Raw genomic sequence first — 21,567 nt, forward strand, 5'->3', positions numbered from 1 at the left:
TTAAGCGCTTACTATGTGCAGAGCACTGTTCTAAGCGCTGGGGGAGATACAGGGTAATCAGGTTGTCCCACGTGAGGCTCACAGTTAATCCCCATTTCACAGATGAGGGAACTGAGGCACAGAGAAGTTAAGTGACTCGCCCACAGTCACACAGCTGACAAGTGGCGGAGCCGGGAGTCGAACCCATGACCTCTGACTCCGAAGCCCAGGCTCTTTCCACTGAGCCACGCTGCTGCCTTCCACCTGTGGGATGTGCTTTTACGTCTGACGGAGTGGCCGACCTTTCATTCTGCTTCAACATTTCCCTCCTCTGTGTTCTCTGTTTTCGGTTGCCATGATACTTTTTCCCCCGCAGGGACATCTGTGGAATGGAAATGTGTTCAATTCTGCCCTGGTCCATGAGCCAGTCTGAGTAGATCTTTTGCAGTCTTTTGGTTTCCCGTCACCTGGACTGGATCCGGCAATGGTCCAAACTAGGACACCCAAAAATGGACAGCTGGGGCCAGTACCCGCCGAGGAGGTGTCGCATGAGGGACGACCAGCAGAAACAGCAGGGCGACTCTGTTAGATCATCCATTTTACCACTAGATTGTAAGCTCACTACGGGCAGGAATCCTGTCAGCTAATTCTGTTGCACTCTCCTGAGCGTTTATAACAGTGCTCTGCACTCAGTAAGCACTCAATGAATACCGTTGATTGATTCACCTCTTCTGGAAGATATCCAAGCACATTCATTCATTCATTCCATGGTATTTATTGAGTGCTTACTGTGTGCAGAGCACTGCACTAAGCACTTGGGAGAGTACAATACAAGAATAAGCAGACACATTCCCTGCCCACTCAGCTCAGCGCTCAGCAGGACTCAGTCTCACTTGACTCCTCCCTGCTTCAAGACTGTAAGCTCATTCACTCATTCTGTCATTCAGTCGTATTTATTGAGCGCTTACTGTGTGTAGAGCACTGTACTAAGCGCTTGGGAAAGTACGACGGAAGAATAAAGAGTGAAAATCCCTGCTCACAATCTCTTGTTGTGGGCAGGGAATGTATCTACCAACTTTGTTATATTATACTCTTTTAAGAGCTTAGTTCAGTGCTCTGCACACACTAAGCGCTCCATAAATACCCTTGATGGATTGATTGATTGACCCCGACTGCATATTTCCTGTTCCTTCAAGAAAGTCCTCTCCTAAAACTCTACCGCTGCCTCTGAGGGGCCCAGATTTCACTGAGCAAGGAGGTCAACAGGGTGCAAAACTGGGGCTTACAGAGAAGAGCAGCAGGGAGGCAGGGACAGTGCTCTGCACACAGTAAGCACTCAATAAATACCCTTGATTGATTGATTGATTGATTGATTGATTAGAGGAAGGAGCCAAGTGATGGGACTGCCAGGGAAACAACTCCCTGGAGGCAGCTTGGAAGCAGGGATGGAACTTCGCATTTGAGAGGCAGCTCGGCCTCCGGAAAGAGCACGGAGTTGGGAGTGAGGACGCCCAGGTTCTTATCCCAGCTCTGCCCTTGGCCTGCTGTGTGATCTTAGGTAAGATGTGTCTTCTCTCTAAACCTGCTCTCCCTACCTCTTCCGTGGTAAATAACCGTATGGGAGCTCTCAGGAACCTGACCTACTAGGAAGGGTGGCACTCACTAAGGTCTGGGGCCTAGAGGGAAGGGTGTGGAGACGGGGGGCGGGGGGGGGGGGGCGGGGGAGTGATCTCCATAGCATCGAAACAGGTGGGGAGGCTCTTTAGCGGGGGGATTTCTGTTTTTAAAATCACCCTCCCCCAAAATAGGGTCCAGCAGAGGCTTATTAGAAAAGCAGCGTGGCTCAGTGGAAAGAGCCCGCGCTTGGGAGTCAGAGGTCATGGGTTCAAATCCCAAGGTGAACTAGGAACATCTTTCTAGGGACTTTCCCTGTGGAGACCTCAATTTTCATCCCGTTTCACTGCCTCCTCCAATAGCACCTTTCTTCCTTTTCAGCCAGAAAAGCCCTTTTCTTAGATTTTAAAGACACTGTCAGTTGTGTGACTGTGGGCAAGTCACTTAACTTCTCTGTGCCTCAGTTCCCTCATCTGTAAAATGGAGATTATCTGTGAGCCTCACGTGGGACAACCTGATTACCCTGTATCTACCCCAGCGCTTAGAACAGTGCTCTGCACATAGTAAGCGCTTAACAAATACCAACATTATTATTAATGTCCTACATTTCTCTAGGTACGGCCCTGCGAATGGTAGCATAAAATCCAGCACCATTGTGTCTGCTCTTACTTTTTTCTCTCACCCATGTCCCTTCCTTCCTCCACTTTCCTTCCTCCTTTTCCTGTCTCCCTTCCCCTTCTCTTCATTCAATCAATCATATTTATTGAGCGCTTACTGTGTGCAGAGCACTGTACTAAGCGCTTCGGAAGTCCTGGCCCACGACAGGCTCACTTCTCTTGTGACATTCAGACCCAAACTCAGGAAGGTGAAAAGAACTTATCGCTCAAACCATTTGCGTAAGACACGGAAAAGGGAAGGAAAGTGTTCAGCCCCTCAAACCACCGTGGAATTTGAACTAGAAGCTCAAGAGCAAAGATCAGTAACCCCAGAGAAATGTTTCTTGGGACAATTCAGATAAAAACTCTCATTTTCTCGACAGAAACCTTGTCATGTTTTTGAAGTGGGAATATTAAAACCATTTATCTTGCTCACGCTCCAAAGCAAAATAAAAACTATTTTCTTTAGATGGCGGGCTCTGTTGTTCCATAAACAATCATGAGCTTTTCCTAAATGAAGTATCCTTTCGGCAAGTGGATGAAGTTGCTACTTTGAGCAGAGTGGACTTGCCTCTTGAAAGAAAATGCTTTTTAGAAAAATTGGCCCAAAGACTTCACTGAGGCTTGTAAATGCCACTGGCAGCAATATACCTGCAGTTTCATGAATACCAAAAAAAAAAAAATGATCTGTAAAGGCGTATCTGGATTATTAACATTAAAAGTCTGGTATTTCTTTCATTCCTCTGCAGAAGCTTCCATGTTAATGTCAGATAATAATAATGATAATAATAATTGTGGTATTTGTTAAGCGCTTACTAAGGGCCAGGCACTGTACTAAGCGCTGGGTCAGATACAAGATATTCAGGGTGGACACAGTCCCTTTCTCAGGTGGAGCTCACAGCCTTAGTCCCCATTTTACAGATGAGGATATTGAGGCACAGAGAAGCTGTGTGACTTGCCCAAGGTCACAAAGCAGACAGGATTAGAACCCAGGTCCTTCTGACTCCCAGGCCTTTGCTCTATCCACTAGGCTATGCTGCTTCTCTAGTAACCCAATAACAACTAGATCATTTTAGTAACTCAATGTCAACCTTCCTATATCCATATTATCAATGTGCTCTGGGTGTCCTACTACAATTGTATATAAAAAAGAAACATTTCAAAACGCAACTGACAGACTAATCACAATAATACGTAAGGCTAAATTCAGGGTACGCTTGTGTAACTAGAGAGAAAAGGTGGATGGTAATTAACAGTTTTTGCAAAATTTTGCCAAGTATTTCTTATTATTTAAGGATTAATTATCAAACAACTACTAAGACACTTCATCAAACAGAAACTCCTTATTCCTACTCCATTCATTCGTTCGATCGTATTTATTGAGCACCTACTGTGTGCAGAGCACTGTACTGAGCGCTTGGGAAGAAGTTTGCCCCCTCCAAAGTCCTACCTCCTCCTCAATCTACCACATCCCCGCCCCCAAACTTCGCTCCTCTTGAGAGCCAGCATGCTCACTATGCCCCAGTCTCAATGATCTCACCATAGACGCCTTTACCCAGCCCTCCTTTTAGCCTGGAACTCCCTCCCCCCTCCATATACAACTGACCACTACTTTCCCCGTCTTCCAAGCCTTATTAAGATCTCATCTCCTCCAAGAGGCCTTGCCCGATTAAGTCCTCTTATCCCTGACTCCCTCTCCCTTCTGCATCATCCATGCATTTGGATCTCTACCCTTGGGGCATTTGGTGTTGAACCCAACCCTCACCTCCAGAGCGCCCATAAACATATCCGTAAACTATTTATTTATATTAATGTCTGTCTCCTCCTCTAGACTGTAAGCTCGTTGTGGGCCGGGAACGTGATTACGGTTGTAGCGTACTCTCCCAAGTGCTTAGTGGTAATAATAAAAATAATGTTGGTATTTGTTAAGCACTTACTATGTGCAGAGCGCTGTTCTAAGCGCTGGGGGAGATACAGGGTCATCAGGTTGTCCCACGTGACGCGCTCAATCTTAATCCCCATTTTCCAGATGAGGTAACTGAGGCCCGTAGAAGTTAAGTGACTCGCCCACAGTCACACAGCTGCCAAGTGGCAGAGCCGGGATTCGAACCCATGACCTCTGACTCCCAAGCTTGTGTTCTTCCCACTGAGCCACGCTGCTCTGTCCACAAAAAGTGCTCAATAAATACCTTTGATTGATTGAGAGCTGGTGGAGGAGCTGAAAGTTAAGATCAGCAATGTGACAAGGATGGGTCATGGATAGAGCGGATTAATTGTCCTGGAAAATAGAGGGGACAAGAATGGAGAAAAGCGTGGCTCAGTGGAAAGAGCCCAGGCTTGGGAGTCAGAGGTCGTGGGTTCGAATCCCGGCTCTGCCACTCGGCAGCTGGGTGACTGTGGGCGAGTCACTTAACTTCTCTGTGCCTCAGTTCCCTCATCTGTAAAATGGGGATTAACTGTGAGCCTCACATGGGATAACCTGATTACCCTGTATCTACTCCAGCACTTCGAACAGTGCTCTGCACATAGTAAGCGCTTAACAAATACCAATGTTATTATTATTGTTATTCATTCATTCAATTGTATTTATTCTTGCATTGGGTTTAGAGTCCCAACCTTTTGAGCGGGGCTTCAAAGTGTAACAGATTTCCTCTGCTTTCACCTTTCTCTGGCAATAGGAAGTGCTTTTTGTTTCTCCCATTTACTAGTTGAATCTCTGTGTTGCCTTTGGCTAGTCAAGTAGGGTAGATTGCTCCCAGCAAGTGAACATCCCCTTGATTCTATTTATCATGATAATGTTGTCTTGTTTTTGTTTCGTTCTGTTTTGCTCTGCTGCCCGTCTCCCCCAATTAGACTGTGAGCCCGTCATTGGGCAGGGACGGTCTCTATCTGTTGCCGAATTGTACTTTCCAAGCACTTAGTACAGTGCTCTGCACATAGTAAGCGCTCAATAAATACGGATGAATGAACGAATGAACAGGTAGCCTGGAAATCCTAATAGTATCAATCAGTAGCATTTACTGAGCGCTTACTTTGACAGAGTTCTGTACTAAGTGCTCAGGAAAGTACTATTCAGTTGGTAGACAGGATTGTTGCCTTCAAGGAGCTTACAGTCTAGGGGAAGATCTTACAGCCTAAATATTGATTATCTTGGAAATATACTCAAATGGAAGTTTCCTCCAGCAGGAAGGACCTGTATTTGACCCAGGAACACAACTGTAATGCAGAAGGGAGAATCTGCTGTAGGAAATGTATACGTACAAATGCACCGCATCATTGTAGATTTCCTCAAAATGGTATCCCTCTAACAACCTAAGCCCATTTCTGAAATTGACCATATTTGCATCTAGTTCTTTCTCTGATTGCACGCTATATCGGCTCCTTTAATCTGTGATTGTTTAAACATTTGTGATTGGGGAGAATGAAATGGATTGTCAGCTTCGGGGTTTTTGTCTTGCTCGTATGTCAGTCATTTGGGGATCAGAGAAGTTGAACTGATAATCCACGGTCCTGCTGCTGTAGTTCAAGGGCTGAAGTTTAAGGCCCACTGGCCGGCTTTAATAACGTTGATATTCGTTAAGCGCTTACTATGTGCAGAGCACTGTTCTAAGCGCTGGGGTAGATACAGGGTCATCAGGTTGTCCCACATGAGGCTCTCAGTCTTCATCCCCATTTTACAGATGAGGGAACTGAGACCCAGAGAAGTGAAGTGACTGGCTCACAGTCACACAGCTGACAAGTGGCGGAGTCGGGATTCGAACCCATGGCCTCTGGCTCCCAAGTCCATGCTCTTTCCACTGAGCCACGGCTTTAGAAATCTGACCCTTTCCCGGATGAGAATACCATCGGAGGACTGGCTGCTGCTGATCAGTGCCGATGAGAAGTGATTTCTCACATTCAGGAGAGGAGAGGTGAAAAATTTGGTTAATGGAAGGGAGACCTTTGAGGGAAAATAAGCCACACCAATTAACTGAACGGCTCTTCTAAATAAAGCTGATATTTTCCCAGGCCATATGTTGTAAGACCGATAGGGAAGGCTATAGAATCCCTACTAAACTCAGAGATGCTGGTCCATTTTAATTTTTTAACGATTTCTAAGTCAGAGCGTATTCACTGAATAAAATCCGGGGTACAATTCAGGGTTTTTTTTTAAGAATTCAAAACTGATTCCCCTCTTCTAGAGGAAGTTTGTTCTTTCTTTGCATTTCAACCAAAGTCCTGCTGATATGCCATTTGTTTGGCTCACTTAAGGACACCTTTTTACCCTAGGTTCTTTGTTAGTGGCCCAAGGGTTCAGGTTGTTGTCTAGAGAGAGAGTGAGCCTAGTGGTTAGCACACACAAAATATGGAAGTCTCTGATTCTTCCTGCTTTCCCTAACGCATCCAGAGGTAATCTTTGACTAGATCTTTGGCCTTTAAGTTTTGAACTATAAAGGGGGGGGTCCAGGATTATGGATTTTAAAAATTAGATCAAATTTCCTCTCAAGAAACATATGGGGCTCTTTTCCTTTGCCCTCTCCTGATTGAAGCAGGAGTGATGGTTGATGAGGGTGTGGAGGGTTGCTCCTTTAGTGGAATGCAAAAGGACTGTTTTCCCTAAAAGGCCTCAGGCACCTCCTGTGGCAGCACAAAAACAAATTCAATTCCTGATCCTCACTTTCCCCCTCTGGCTGTGCCCTTCCCTTTATGTGTTCTGTTATTAGTACTATGTTTTAAAACATTTTTAAAAAATCTAATTAAACATATAGCATGAAAACAAGTTTCAGTAGGCATCTCTAAGAAAACATTCCTACCTTTTACCCAGGTCCCAATCCTTTAATCGTTAGGCAGGCGAAACTCCCACTGGACATGCCGAGATCTGTCCATCTAAGGATTAAGGGATCGGACCCGTGTTGAAGGTTCGGGGGGGGGGGGCTCAAGAAATAAAAATTGCTCTAACTGGTCCAGACAATCTGTACAGAATGAGAACTTTTTTTTAGGAGAAATAAAGCTATGTTTTTACTCTTTGGGTTTAGAGTTTAATTTCTTCCATTCCCTCTTCTGCAAGCACTTCGCTGAAGGGACTTCTGTTGTTAGAATTCGGAAAGATAGCAAAGTTTATAAATCTGTGGCTGCTTTTTAAAATAATGTATATTTTAATACATGACTGTTTAGAGTTATGCTAATGACCACAAGAAAACGTCAAGCCTTCACATTATGCTTTAATCACCAGCTGGGGATCAGAAGTCACCATGTGATTTTATACAGAACGGGCAACCTGCAGGACTGCCTTACATGGAGAGATCAATGGCAGAAGTGGGTGAATCAGCAAGGCTTTTGCAATAAAAGCTTTTTATGTATCTTGTTCAAAGCATTTAAGTACCTTTTAGATCTCTGATTGAGCCATAGACATTATAAAGTGGAACATTTTAATGCCAAAATACATTTCCCGACTAAAATGCCATTATAAGGAAAAGCGTCTCTCAACAGCAGAATAGATATGATCCCGTATATTAGGATATATTACGGGTTTGATGATAAACCAAAATTCATTATACCATAAAAAATCTCTACTCTAATATTTATATGATATATATTGACTATCCAAACTCACGTACAGTGGCTGTACAACCGTCCCACCCAGGCAATTTTAGATACTGACAAAGAGCTTGATTTTGGATCGCAACCACAGAAAGAGTCTGAGCCCTTTAAAAAGCCGCAATAATATCTGGGTCTCCATTGATTTAGATCACTTCGAACAGGCTCTTGGTCTTAGAAGCCTCCAGGTAGACGGAACAACATTAACAAGTTTAAATGATTTGGGTGTAAACGTCAGCTTCCAGTAAAAGAAGAAACTTTCCTTGGTCTGTCGTTCTGAAGTTGCTGATTCACATCACCTACCTTGACTATACACAACATGCCTGTCTCCGTGTTTAAGTGTTTCTCTCTTTCTCTCTCTTCACTCAAAGCACGTGCCTTGTCTTTTTATTCAGTCTGATTACCCATGAAAATTTTTCCTACTGTGCTTATTACCCAAAATACTGAGTCATCTATATTACACTTCGAAACCCCTAGCAGTGCGTAAAAATAGTCTGCGATATAGACATAATACGCACACACAAATTGTTAGGATACAAACAAGTATGATAATTAGTCTGCTTCACTAATGAAGGGTCACGAGGGGGATGAAATCAGATGGCAGTAGATTTTTAAGTTGTGTTTTTCGTAGCAGAATAGATATTAAGATTCACATTCGATTTTGTTCAAATTCCTTGCGTAAAGTATAGCGAATACTGTGTTCTTTTTCCCAATTCCCAGCACCTAATTCAGTGCTTGGCAAAGAATGGGGGTTCCATAAATATTGTAGAAGAAATGAAATTGTGATTTCCATACTTTTCCCCTTTTTATGATCGACCGACTATGCCACTTTGCCCTCTCGCCGTTCTTCCCTTGCCAGGGTTTTGGATCCGCTATTGCCGATGCTTTCAAAAAGACTTAATAGGATAATATTAATAACTCTGTGAATTCATATAATGTTCTTTAATTTATCCAAAGTGCTTTTATGGAAATTACCTCGTTTGGATTCCCAACATCCTGTGAAGTAGGGATAAGCAGGTACTATCAATCGATCTATCAATCAGTGGTATTCATTAAGCACTCACTGTATCCCGAGCATTTTTCAGCCGAGGAAACTGCGGTACAGATTTGAAGTGACTTGCCCAGGGTTACACAGCAGGTTAGAGAAAAGGCTGAGACCAAAACTCACTTCTTCGGATCCCTGTGCTCTTTACACAGACTACATGACTTCCTCCTGGGTTTCACATTCCGAGGTTTCCCAACTGCCACGGAGGCTTCTGAAGGTGAGTCAGCTGAGCGTTGAATGTGAGATGTGGACAGTGGTCTCATTTAAGGCGCTCAAGAACTGGAAATCAGAAAGATTTCAGAAAAATCAGAAAGTTCTAAGCAAGCACTCGCTCGCTGTGTGACCACGGGAAAGTCCCTTAACTTCTCTGGACCTCAGTTTCTTCATCTGTCAAATGGTGTTGCAATACTTGCTCTCCCTCCCCCCATAACAGCCAGAATGGGAAAGGGTCAGTGTCTGATGTTATTGTAGTGTATCTGTCCAAATGTTCAGCCCAGTGCTTGGCACATAGTAAGCACTTAACAAATGCCACATTTATTATTATTATTATTATTATTATCAGTGAGATCCAGCATTTAGTACGCACTGGAATATGAGCCACAGAGAGCCGACTCCGTAGAAATGGTCAAAGGTTGAAATGGGTCTTGTGAAGCTTCTTGGCTGAAATTAATTCGTGGATCCAATATCTCCCTTCAGGTCTGGGCGGCAAATGGAGAGGCCGGTAATGGCAGTCAGAAATCCCGGACACGGAAATCCCGGACACTGAGTCATGCTTGACTCTGCAAGCATTAAGCAGGGCACATCTACAGTCTATTGTGTGACCTGGGGCAAGTCACTTAACTCTTCTGGGCCTCAGTTTCATCATCCGTGAAATGGGGATCCAATAGCTGTATTTAGTAAGCACTTACTATGTGCAAAGCACTGCATTAAGTACTTAGGAAAGTACAGTGCAACAATAAACAATGACATTCGCTGTTCACAATGAATTGTTCCTTCTGTAGACCTTGAGCTCACCCTGTGTGGGACGGGGACCCGTATCTACTACAGTGAAGCAGTGTTGCAGTGGTAAGAGAGTCTGGGAGTCCGTGGACCTGGATTCTAATCCCGCTCTGCCCCTCGTCTGCTCCGTGACCTAACGAAGAATGTTTCGCAGGACTCCCCCGGAACTTCCAGTGTTTGTCCAGAAAGACCACTCTATCCCACCTCCCTTGCTCCAGAGCCATTGTGAACCAGATCTAGATCTGGTTTCACCAGGCCGCCATTTTCCCGAATCACAGGACGCGATGGCAGGTGTTGATGTGGAGTGCATGTGAGCCTTTCGAGACACTGGACCGGAAAGCAACTGGTGCTCTATCAGTGCCAGACAAGGGGCAGACTGGTTAGAAACTGGGATGACTGGTATAAAATGGGATCAATGGTCACCTTAGCAACAAATCACCTGGGCGGAGGGGATGGTGTGGAGGTTAGGATAGGGTGAGCTCTCGTTCTTTAGATGGCTCTGCCACACCTCCGTTCATTCGTTAATTCAACTGTATTTATTAAGCCCTTACTGAGTGCAAAGCACTTGGGAGAGTACAGTAAACAGATACATTCCCTACGCACCTCAACTCATCAGTTTCCAGCTTCCTTTTTTGCACTTCCTGTACCTCCAACCACTACAGATAATAATAACGAGGATGGCGATAGTAATGATAATAATAATTATCACGATCATAGTAGTTTAAGCACTTATCATATGCAAAGCACTGTAATGATAATAATAATTATGGTATTTGTTAAGCACTTACTATGTTTCAAGCACTGTTCTAAGCCCTGGGGTAAATACAAGGTGATGAGGGTGGACCCAGTCCATCTCCGTCATGGGGCTCACTGCCTAAGCAGGAGGGAGATCAGGTACTTAATCCCCATTTTACAGATGAGGTAACTGAGGCACAGAGAAGTTAAGAGACTTGCCCCGGGTCATACAGCAGTAAAAGGGTAGAGATGGGATTAGAACCCAGGTCCTTTGACTCCCAGACCCGCGCTCTCACCACTAGGCCACAGTGCTTCACTGTAGTAGATCCAGGTCCCCATCCCACATGGGGCTCACAGTCTAAAGGGAAGGGAGAATAGATACTGAATCGTGGCTTAGTGGAGAGCGCACGGGCTTGGGATTCAAAGGACGTGGGTTCAAATCCCATCTCCATCCCATTCAAATCCTATAACTTCTAAGTATTTGATGTAAAATATTATCATAAAACAATGAGATTTGGTCTATCCCATATCAGGGAGCATAAATGTGGAATTGAGGGAGAGGTGGTTTATGCTGGAATGAAAACTGGCTTTGATGTTCTCGTCTTCATCATTAACAACTTTTAATAGCAATAAGAAGAAGAAGAGGAAGAAGAAGAAAGGAGGAGGAGGAGGAGGAAGAGGAGGAGAAGAAGAAGAAGAAGAAGAAGAAGAAGAATAGGGGTATTGGTTAAGCACCTATTATATGCCAAGCACTGTATTAAGAACTGGGGTAGATACAAGACAATCAGGTCCCACATGGGATTCACAGCCTAAATAGGAGGGAGAACAGGTATTGAATCCCCATTTTGCAGATAAGTGAACTGAGGCACAGAGAAGTTAAGTGATTTGCCCAAGGTCTCATAGTAGGTAAATGATAGAGAAGCAGCATGGTGCGGTGAATAGAGCGTGGGCCTGGGAGTCAGAAGGTCATGGATTCTAATCCCCACTCTGCCACTTGCCTGCTGTGTGACCTCGGGCAAGTCACTTCACTTCTCTGTGCCTCAGTTACCTCATCGGTAAAACGGGGATTAAAAGTGCAAGCCCCACATGGACAACCTGATTACCCTGTATCTACCCCAGCGCTTAGAACAGTGCTTGGCACATAGTAAGCGCTTAACAGATACCGTAATTATCATTATTTCACGGATGATGAAACTGAGGCCCGGAGAAGTTAAATGACTTGCCCAAGGTCACGGTAACAGACCTACGGCAGAGTGGGGATCAGAACCCGGGTCCCCTGATTTCCAAGCCCTCTCCACTAGGCCGTGCTGCTTCTCAAGCTCCGGGTTCAAGCAGGGCCTTCGATTCTGGACCTCCGAAGTCAATTTCCGACACCTCCCCTGAGTCTTACAGCACCGTCACCCCCGCTTGCTTCCTGGGGTCAATCAAAGCCTATAAAGTATCATTGTGGTGTAATATTAAAGACCACGAAGCCAATGAATTAAATGGACATAGCCTCATAAAGGAAAAATTGATCATTACCGCAGAACATAACAACGTATCTGCTTAGGATGGGGAATTTACGCATGTCTCATAGAGTCTCTACTCAGTCAAGCAGGAGGAAACCACGGTCAAATAGGATCCAAGGCCATAAACATGGTTTGACTTTTGACTAATAAGATCTGAGGTACCAACAGTTGAAAACAACCCTCTCTGCTGGACCACGTTCAGTTCCCGGGCTGTGGTTTATTCGGGTCAGTGGAAGCGAGGGACGTGCGCGGGTCTTTTGCTTGTCGATAGAAAGGAAAGGAAAAGGAATGTGTTTCAGCGCAGGGACTGTAGTCAGCAATACAACTCAGATTTTTTTTTTTAAAGGTGTTTGTTAAGTGCCTACTATGTACTGAGGTAGATACAAGATAGTCGAGTCGGGCACTGTCCTCGTCCCACGTGGGGCTCATCGTCTCGATCCCCGTTTTACAGATGAGGTGACTGGGGCACAGAGAAGTTAAGTGACTTGCCCAACGCAGCACTCCATGAGAGCCAGGATTGGAACCCAAATCCTTCTGACTCCCAAGCCCAAGGTCTATCCACAAGGCTAAGCTGCTTCCCATAGGAAAAATAAGCCTGCTTTGTCAGAAATCTTTAGAATCTTGTAAACTTAACTTGTATAAAACAGAACTCCTCATCTTCCTACCCAAACCCTTTATTCACCCCTTCCTCAGTCCCACGGCACTTGTTTACATATATATTTAATTAATTTATTTGTATTAATGTCTTTCCCCCCCTTCTAGACTTTAAGTTCATCAACAATTATGGTACTTGTTAATCGCTGACTGTGTGCCAGGCGCTGTACAAAACGCCGGGGTGGATACATGCAGATCGGGTTGGACACAGTCCCTGTCCCTCATGGGGCTCACAGTCTTAATCCCCATTTTATAGATGAGGTAAATGAGGCACAAAGAAGTGAAGTAACTTGCCCAAGGCCACACAGCCCACAAGCGGGATTAGAACCTGTGACTTTCTCACTCCCCGGTCCTTGCTCTATCCAATACACTATGCTGCTTCATGCTCTCTGTGGGCAGGGAACATATCCACCACCTCTGTTGAATTGTACTCTGCTGAGCTCTCAGTACACTGCTCTGCACACAGTAAGTATTTCAATAAATACGATCGATGAGTTGATTGAATCACTAATATTTATCTAGAGTGTCCTCTCCTCTCAGAATTTCAAAGTAAACTGCAACCGAAACATGACAAGAGTTTCAAAATGACAAAAATGACAGCAAATATTATTGCCTTTATTGACTTTTTTATTCCAAGTTCTCTACCTTGGCAACCGCGTCTGTACCGGTGTGTTTAGTCAGCATGTGTATTTAAATGAAGCCTCCGTAAAAGGCGTTCAGCATTTCCAGAGACCAGTGGGAGAAATCAGATATGCATTTAGCACCCAGATTCATTTGACAGTCTGTCCAAAACAATAAAATCTATTCAGTGTCTCCAAGGGAGTAGCGTTTGTTTTTGTAGGGGGACATTTTACTAGATCTTCAACGTCTTTTTTAGTGAACTTGGGAAGGAAGATTGGAAATTAGGCTTGCACGGCTTCGATACCTTTTCAATTAGATCTTAAAACCCCTGCAGATTTAGTTTGCGTGTTTTCAAAGGCTTTTTTTTTTTTTTTTTGGTCCTAAGGATAGAGAGGGTACTGGCTGTACATGAACATCTAGCCTTTACATTTTTCAGGAAAACCAGAGTACTTATTCAAATCCCAGTTTTCTCGCACTCCGATCTCTGCTTCTTCTCCTTGTGCTTGGACTAGGGTGGCATTTGTTGCAGCCCTGCTGGAGGCTATTGAGGTCTCTATCCAATCAATCAATCAATCAATCTAAATTAAGCACTTGGGAGAGTAGTAATAATAATGACAATGATGGCATTTGTTAAGCGCTTACTATGTGCCACACACTGTTCTAAGTGCTGGGGTAGAGACAAGGTCATCAGGTTGTCCCACGTGGGGCTCACAGTCTCAATCCCTATTTTACAGAGGAGGGAACTGAAGCACAAAGAAGGTAAGTGACGTGCCCAAGGTCACCCAGCAGTCAAGTGGCGGAGCCGGGATTAGACCCCATGGGAAGCAGCGTGGCTTAGTGGAAAGAGCACAGGTTTGGGAGTCAGAGGTCATGAGTTTGAATCCCAGCTCCGCCACTTGCCAGCTGTGTGACTGTGGGCAAGTCACTTCACTTCTCTGGGCCTCAGTGACAACATCTGTCAAATGGGTATTAAGACCGTGAGCCTCACGCGGGACAACATGATTACCCTGTATCTCCCCCGGGGCTTAGAACGGTGCTCTGCACATAGTAAGCGCTTAACAAATACCAACATTGTTATCATTACGACCTCTGACTCCCAAGCCCGTCTCTTTCCACTGAGGCACGCTGCTTCTCAATACAACTGTTGGTAGACAAGTTCATTCATTCAATGGTATTTATTGAGCGCTTACTACGTGCAGAGCACCGTACTAAGCGCTCGGACTGGACAATTCGGCAACAGATAGAGACAATCCCTGCCCAGGGACGGGCTCACGGTCTAATCGAGTTTCCTGCCCACAATGAGCCCAAGGAAATCCATAGGTTGGAAGTCCAATAATTGGGCGCAAATATTTGGGCGATCGAGTAGGGATGCTCATTTTGCTTTTAGAAGTACGCTCCCAAGAGTATACGACAGACCGCCACGCTACCCACCTTCGAAACCTTGTTCGAATCACACCTCCTTCCCCGACTAAGCCCTCATTTCCCCTACTCCCTCTCCCTTCCGCATCTCCTCTGCACTCGGATCTGTAATCTTTAAGTCCAGGATATCCGCCCCACTCTCAGCCCGACGGGTCTTACGTACCCAGCCATAATTTCTTTTAATGTATTTCTCTGCTTCTACCCTGTAAGCTCCTTGTGGGCAGGGGACATTGCTATCAACTCTCCTGATTTGTACTCTCCCAAACACTTACTTCAGTGCTCTGCACTCAGTGTTATCATTACTAAGTGCCGTCGTTTCCGATTCACAGCGACTGCCCGGATAGACTTTCGCCCCAACGTCCTGTCCTCTGCCATAATTCGCCAACTTTCTAATGGCTCTTCCGTTATGGTTGCGGACCCTATCCGTCCAGCCGCCGGTCCGCCTCTTCCACATTTTCCCTGGACTTGTCCTAGCATTAGTGTCTCCTCCAGAGAATGAGTCCTCCTGATTACGTGGCCAAAATACGCTAATCGAAGTCATTCGGCCTTCCAAAGACCCCTTTAATTTCCTCTAAAATCCATCTGTTTATTTTTCGGGCTGTCCGTGGGATTCACGAAAGCCTTCTCCGCCACCACGTTTCCAAAGGAACGATGCTCTCCCTAACCTGTTTCTTCACCGCCCGGCTTTCTGATCCGCACGTTGTCGCCGGAAACACCGGAGAACTGACAATCTGCGAACGGCGACCGTGGAACGAATACCACCGTTGGATCGATTATCACCTCGACGGTGTTTTAGGTGAATGATATGGTGATAGGCGATACGATTACTGTGAAATCATCACGCACCCCCACTGGAATGGAGTCTCATCCTTTTCCCGGGAGGCAGAGGTACGTAGAGACAGGCAGGATCGGGGAATGCAGAGCTGGATCCACAAGCCCGGCCCACCGTCGCCGACGTTCATCACGTATCCACGGTCACCGTCAAAAGGATAAAGGGCAAACCGAATGCGGACGTCCCTCGTTTCACAGCGTGCTTAGCATTTGCTAGTTTCTCCTATAGATTCTGGGCGTAAGAGGAAAACCTTCGAATGTGCTATTAAGCCGGCAGTCCTTGAACCTAATTGGCGTAGGTCGTAATTACATGAACAGGAGATCTTGGCTATACCTCTGTAATATATGTACGTCCTCATTAAAACGTATTGATTAATCACCCTCCCGCTGCGCCGGATGCACGGAAAGCAAATTAGACACGGGCGACGGAGTGGGAGGGGTGGTCGGTGTGGGGCGATGGGAACTGATGAAGGCAGGGGGAAGCTCGTCTGGGGGAGTTAGAGGGCGTATTGATTTATGAATTATTTATTCAACACCTACCGCAGGCCGAGCACCGTGCTAAAGGCTGCAGAAAATACAAACGGCTCAGACACAATCCCTGCCCCGCAAGAGGCTCGCGATCTAGGTCGGGGGGGACGGTCACGTAGAAAAAGAAGAGATGACAAACAGCTGCCCTGTTCAGAAATTAAGACATTGCATGGAGAAGAGTCGACGGAGAGGAGACCCGGAGGGACGGACCGCGGCGGGTAAATCCCGAGCTCAGCACCTTCCATCAGTATTCATTCAACGGTATTCTATTCATTGAGCGCTTACTATGTGCAGAGCGCTGTACTAAGCGCTTGGAATGGACAACTCGGTACCAGATACAGACGGTCCCTGCCCTTGGACGGTCATATTCAACACACAATTTTGAGCCCCTGGGCCATCGTAGTACGGCATTTTCCAACCCAGAAAGCCGATGGACATATCAAGGAATCAACCAATCGGATTTATTGAGTACGTACGGTGTGCAGAGTACTATACTAAGCACTGGGGAAGCAGCGTGGCTCAGTGGAAAGAGCCCGGGCTTGGGAGTCAGAGGTCATGGGTTCGACTCCCGGCTCCGCCACTTGTCGGCTGGGTGACCGTGGGCCAGTCACTTCACTTCTCTGGGCCTCGGTTCCCTCATCTGTCAAATGGGGGTGAAGACTGTGAGTCTCACGTGGGACAACCTCATTCCCCTGTATCACCCCCGGCGCTTAGAACAGTGCTCTTCACATAGTAAGCGCTTAGCAAGTACCAACACTATTATTATTATGTGCAGAGTACTGTCCTAAGCGCTTGGAATGTACACTAGTAAGCGCTTAAGAAAGACCACCATTATTATTATTATTACTAACAAATACCACCGTTATTATTATTGTTAACAAATACCGCTGTTATTAACATTATTAACAAATACTACCTTTATTATTATTATTATTAACAAACGCCATCGTTATTATTATCATTAACAAATACCACGGTTATTATTATTAACAAATGCCACCGTTATCAGTATTAGTATTAACAAATACCACCGTTATTAGTATTATTAACAAATACCACCGCTATTAGCATTAACAAACACCACCATTATCATTAGTATTATTAACAAATACCACCGTTATCAGTATTAGTATTAACAAATACCACCGTTATCAGTGTTAGTATTAACAAATACCACCGTTATTAGTATGCGTATTAACAAATACCACCGTTATTATTGTCATTATTCTGTGCAGAGCACTGTACTAAGCGCTTGGAATGTACAGTAGTGTTTAAGAAATACCACCGTTATTATTATTATTATTAACAAATTCCACCAGTATTATCATTATTAACAAATTCCATTATTACCATTATTAACAAATTCCACCATTATTATCATTATTAACAAATTCTACCATTATTATCATTATCAACAAATTCCACCATCATGATTAAGAAATTCCACCATTATAATAAAAAAATTCCACCATTATTATTAACAAATTCCACCATTATCATTATTAACAAATTCCACATTATCATTATTAACAAATTCCACCCTTATCATTAACAAATCCCATCATTATTATCATTATTAACAAATTCCACCCTTATTATTAACAAATTCCACCATTATTATCGTTATTAACAAATTCCACCCTTATCATTAACAAATTCCACCCTTATCATTAACAAATCCCATCATTATTCACAAATTCCACCCTTATTATTAACAAATTCCACCATTATTATCATTATTAACAAATTCCACCCTTATCATTAACAAATCCCATCATTATTAACAAATTCCCCCCTTATTATTAACAAATTCCACCATTATTATCATTATTAACAAATTCCACCCTTATCATTAACAAATCCCATCATTATTAACAAATTCCCCCCTTATTATTAACAAATTCCACCATTATTATCATGATTAACAAATTCCACCCTTATCATTAACAAATCCCATCATTATTAACAAATTCCCCCCTTATTATTAACAAATTCCACCCTTATTATCATGATTAACAAATTCCACCCTTATCATTAACAAATCCTACCATTATTATCATGATTAACAAATTCCACCATTATTATCATGATTAACAAATTCCACCCTTATTATTAACAAACTCCACCCTTATTATTAACAAATTCCACCATTCTTATGAAAAGGAATCCAGGGAGGCCTCCAGGCAGGACCAACCCCCCCCCCCCCCCCCCGTGGGCCCCGGGGGGGGAGGGAGGCCCATCCCCGCGCCTGCGCGTTGGGCCTCTCCGGGTTGATTGACAGGCCGGAGCAGGGGGGCCGGGCGACGCCGTTCGAACTCCCGTCCCGCGTCGCCATTGGCTGTTCCCGAGAGGCGGCGCGGCCTATGGGGAGGCGGGAGGCCGGCGGGGCAGCCAATGAGGGAGGGCGAGGGCGGGGCCGGCGGGGCCCCGCCCCCTCGCTTCCGGCCGCCTCCGGCTTTCCCGCGCGTCTCGCGCCGGGCGGAAGCGGGCGACGGCGACGGCGCATGCGCGCGGGCGCCACCGTTGGAGCCGGCGGCGCGGGAGCCCACGGCCGCCCCTTCCCACAGGTAGATGGCGGGGCGGGGTGGGGGAACCGGCGGAGCCACGAGGACCCTTAATCCTCCCGCTGCTTAGTCCTTACTCTGTGCCGTGCGCTGTGCTGAGCGCTGGGGGAGATCCGAGGTCAAAGGGTCGTCCCAGGTGGGGCTCCCAGGCTTCATCCCCATTTGACGGATGGGGGAACTGAGGCCCAGAGAAGAAGAAGAAGAAGAATGGTGTGTGTTGAGCGCCTACTAGGTGCCGCGCACTGTGCTAAGCGCTGGGCAGATCCGAGGTCAAAGGGTCGTCCCAGGTGGGGCTCCCAGGCTTCATCCCCATTTGACGGATGGGGGAACTGAGGCCCAGAGAAGAAGAAGAAGAAGAATGGTGTGTGTTGAGCGCCTACTAGGTGCCGCGCACTGTGCTAAGCGCTGGGGGAGATCCGAGGTCAAAGGGTCGTCCCAGGTGGGGCTCCCAGGCTTCATCCCCATTTGACAGATGGGGGAACTGAGGCCCAGAGAAGAAGAAGAAGAATGGTGTGTGTTGAGCGCCTACTCGGTGCCGCGCACTGTGCTAAGCGCTGGGCAGATCCGAGGTCAAAGGGTCGTCCCAGGTGGGGCTCCCAGGCTTCATCCCCATTTGACGGATGGGGGAACTGAGGCCCAGAGAAGAAGAAGAAGAATGGTGTGTGTTGAGCGCCTACTAGGTGCCGCGCACTGTGCTAAGCGCTGGGCAGATCCGAGGTCAAAGGGTCGTCCCAGGTGGGGCTCCCAGGCTTCATCCCCATTTGACGGATGGGGGGAACTGAGGCCTAGAGAATAATAATAATGGTATTTGTTGAGCGCCTACTACGTGCCGCACACTGTGCTAAGCGCTGGGGAGATCCGAGGTCATGGGGTTGTCCCAGGTGGGGCTCCCAGGCTTCGTCCCCATTTTACGGATGGGGGAACTGAGGCCCAGAGACTAATAATCATGATAATGGTGGCGTTTGTTAAGCGCTTACTCTGTGCCGTGCACTGCGCTAAGCGCTGGGGGAGATCCAAGGTCGTCAGATCGTCCCAGGTGGGGCTCACACTCTTCATTCCCACTTTACAGATGAGGGAACTGAGGCGCATTTAATGATAATGATCATAATGATCATGGGCTTGGTTAGACCCTTACTACGTGCCAAGCACTGTGCTAAGCGCTGGGGGGGAGATCCGAGGTCATCGGATCGTCCCAGGTGGGGCTCACGCTCTTCACCCCCATTTTACAGATGAGGGAACTGAGGCGCATTTAACAATAATGTTGGTATTTGTTAAGCGCTTACTAGGTGCCGAGCACTGTTCTAAGCGCTGGGGTAGACACAGGGGAATCAGGCTGTCCCACGTGGGGCTCACGGTCTTCATCCCCATTTTACAGATGAGATAACTGAGGCGCCGAGAAATCAAGTCACCCAGCTGCCAAGTGGCCGAGCCGGGATTCGAACCCATGACCTCCGACTCCAAAGCCCGGGCTCTTCCCACTGAGCCACGCTGCTTCTGTGATAACGATCCTAATGATCACGGTCCTGGTTAGACCCTTACTATGTGCCAAGCACTGTGCTAAGCGCCGGGGGAGATCCGAGGTCATCGGATCGTCCCAGGTGGGGCTCACGCTCTTCACCCCCATTTTACAGATGAGGGAACTGAGGCGCATTTAGTGATGATTATCATGGTGTGTGTCGGGCCCTTACTGTGTGCCAAGCACTGTTCTGAGCGCTGGGGGAGACCCGAGGGCAGCAGGTCGCCCCACGTGGGGCTCGCAGTCTTCGTCCCCATTTGACAGATGAGGGAACTGAGGCCCAGGGAAGTCAAGTGGCTTGCCCAAGGTCACACAGCAGACTAGTCAAATGCCATTATTATGATGTTATTATTATCATCATCCTTGAAACAGGCCTTGGGCGAGGGTCTCCCAGACTGTCTCTGCCGCTGAATCGTACATTCAAAGCGCTTAGTACAGTGCTCTGCACATAGTAAGCGCTTGATAAATACGATTGAATGAATGAATGATTCACCGCCCCCCCCCCCCCAATTTATTACTCTATATCTATGATTCCTTTTTAATCTATTTCGATGCCGTCGATGCCTGTCTACTTGTTTCGTTTCGCTGTCCGTCTCCCCCCTTCTAGACTGCGAGCCGTCGTCGGGCGGGGACGGTCTCTGTCTGTGGCCGAATTGGACTTTCCAAGCGCTTAGTACAGTGCTCTGCACATAGTAAGCGCTCAATGAGTACGACTGAATGAACGAATGAACTCTCCCTCTCCCCAGCGGGGCCGGGTGAGAAGAAGGTGGGGGAGAGGAAGGTTGGCCCCAAAATGTCTCGCCGTCCGTCGTTGCCCTGCCTTTACGGGTATTTAATAATAATAATAATAATAAACGTCGGCATCTGTTAAGCGCTTACTATGTGCCGAGCACTGTTCTAAGCGCCGGGGGAGAGACAGGGTCATCAGGTCGTCCCACGTGAGGCTCCCAGTTAATCCCCATTTGACAGATGAGGGAACTGAGGCCCAGAGAAGTGAAGTGACTCGCCCGCCGTCACCCAGCCGACAAGGGGCGGAGCCGGGAGTCGAACCCATGACCTCTGACTGCCGAGCCCGGACTCTTTTCGCCCGTGGATAGAAGGGCGACCGGAGAGACGGGGGATGCGGGTTCTGATCCCGCCACCTGTCCGCTGTTTGGCCCTGGGCGAGTCGCTTCACTTCTCCGGGCCTCATCTGTAAAATGGGGATCGGGAACGTGAGCCCCGTGCGGGACGGGGACTGCGTCCAGCCCCGTTGGCTTGCAGCCGCCCCAGCGCTTAGGGCGGTGCCTGGCACAGAGTCGGCGCTTAATAAATGCCGTCA

The 21,567-nt window shown here is 46.6% G+C and overlaps 1 protein-coding gene across 3 annotated transcripts in view; it reads left to right on the forward strand.

Annotated features, from left to right (window-relative positions):
• The first annotated feature begins 18,654 nt into the window (after positions 1 to 18,654).
• VRK1 (VRK serine/threonine kinase 1) overlaps positions 18,655 to 21,567 on the forward strand; it is a 71,771-nt gene continuing 68,858 nt past the window's right edge. For 2 of the 3 annotated variants that reach the window (XM_029066204.1, XM_029066210.2), the window contains exon 1: positions 18,656 to 18,733. The gene's annotated coding sequence lies outside the window, so the exon portion shown is untranslated. Of the gene's footprint in view, positions 18,734 to 21,567 lie in introns of all 3 variants that reach the window. The other variant, XM_029066217.1, reaches the window with a different exon arrangement.

Source organism: Ornithorhynchus anatinus, chromosome 1 (genome assembly GCF_004115215.2).
Source record: "Ornithorhynchus anatinus isolate Pmale09 chromosome 1, mOrnAna1.pri.v4, whole genome shotgun sequence".
In the NCBI taxonomy this organism is placed as follows: Eukaryota; Metazoa; Chordata; class Mammalia; order Monotremata; family Ornithorhynchidae; genus Ornithorhynchus; species Ornithorhynchus anatinus.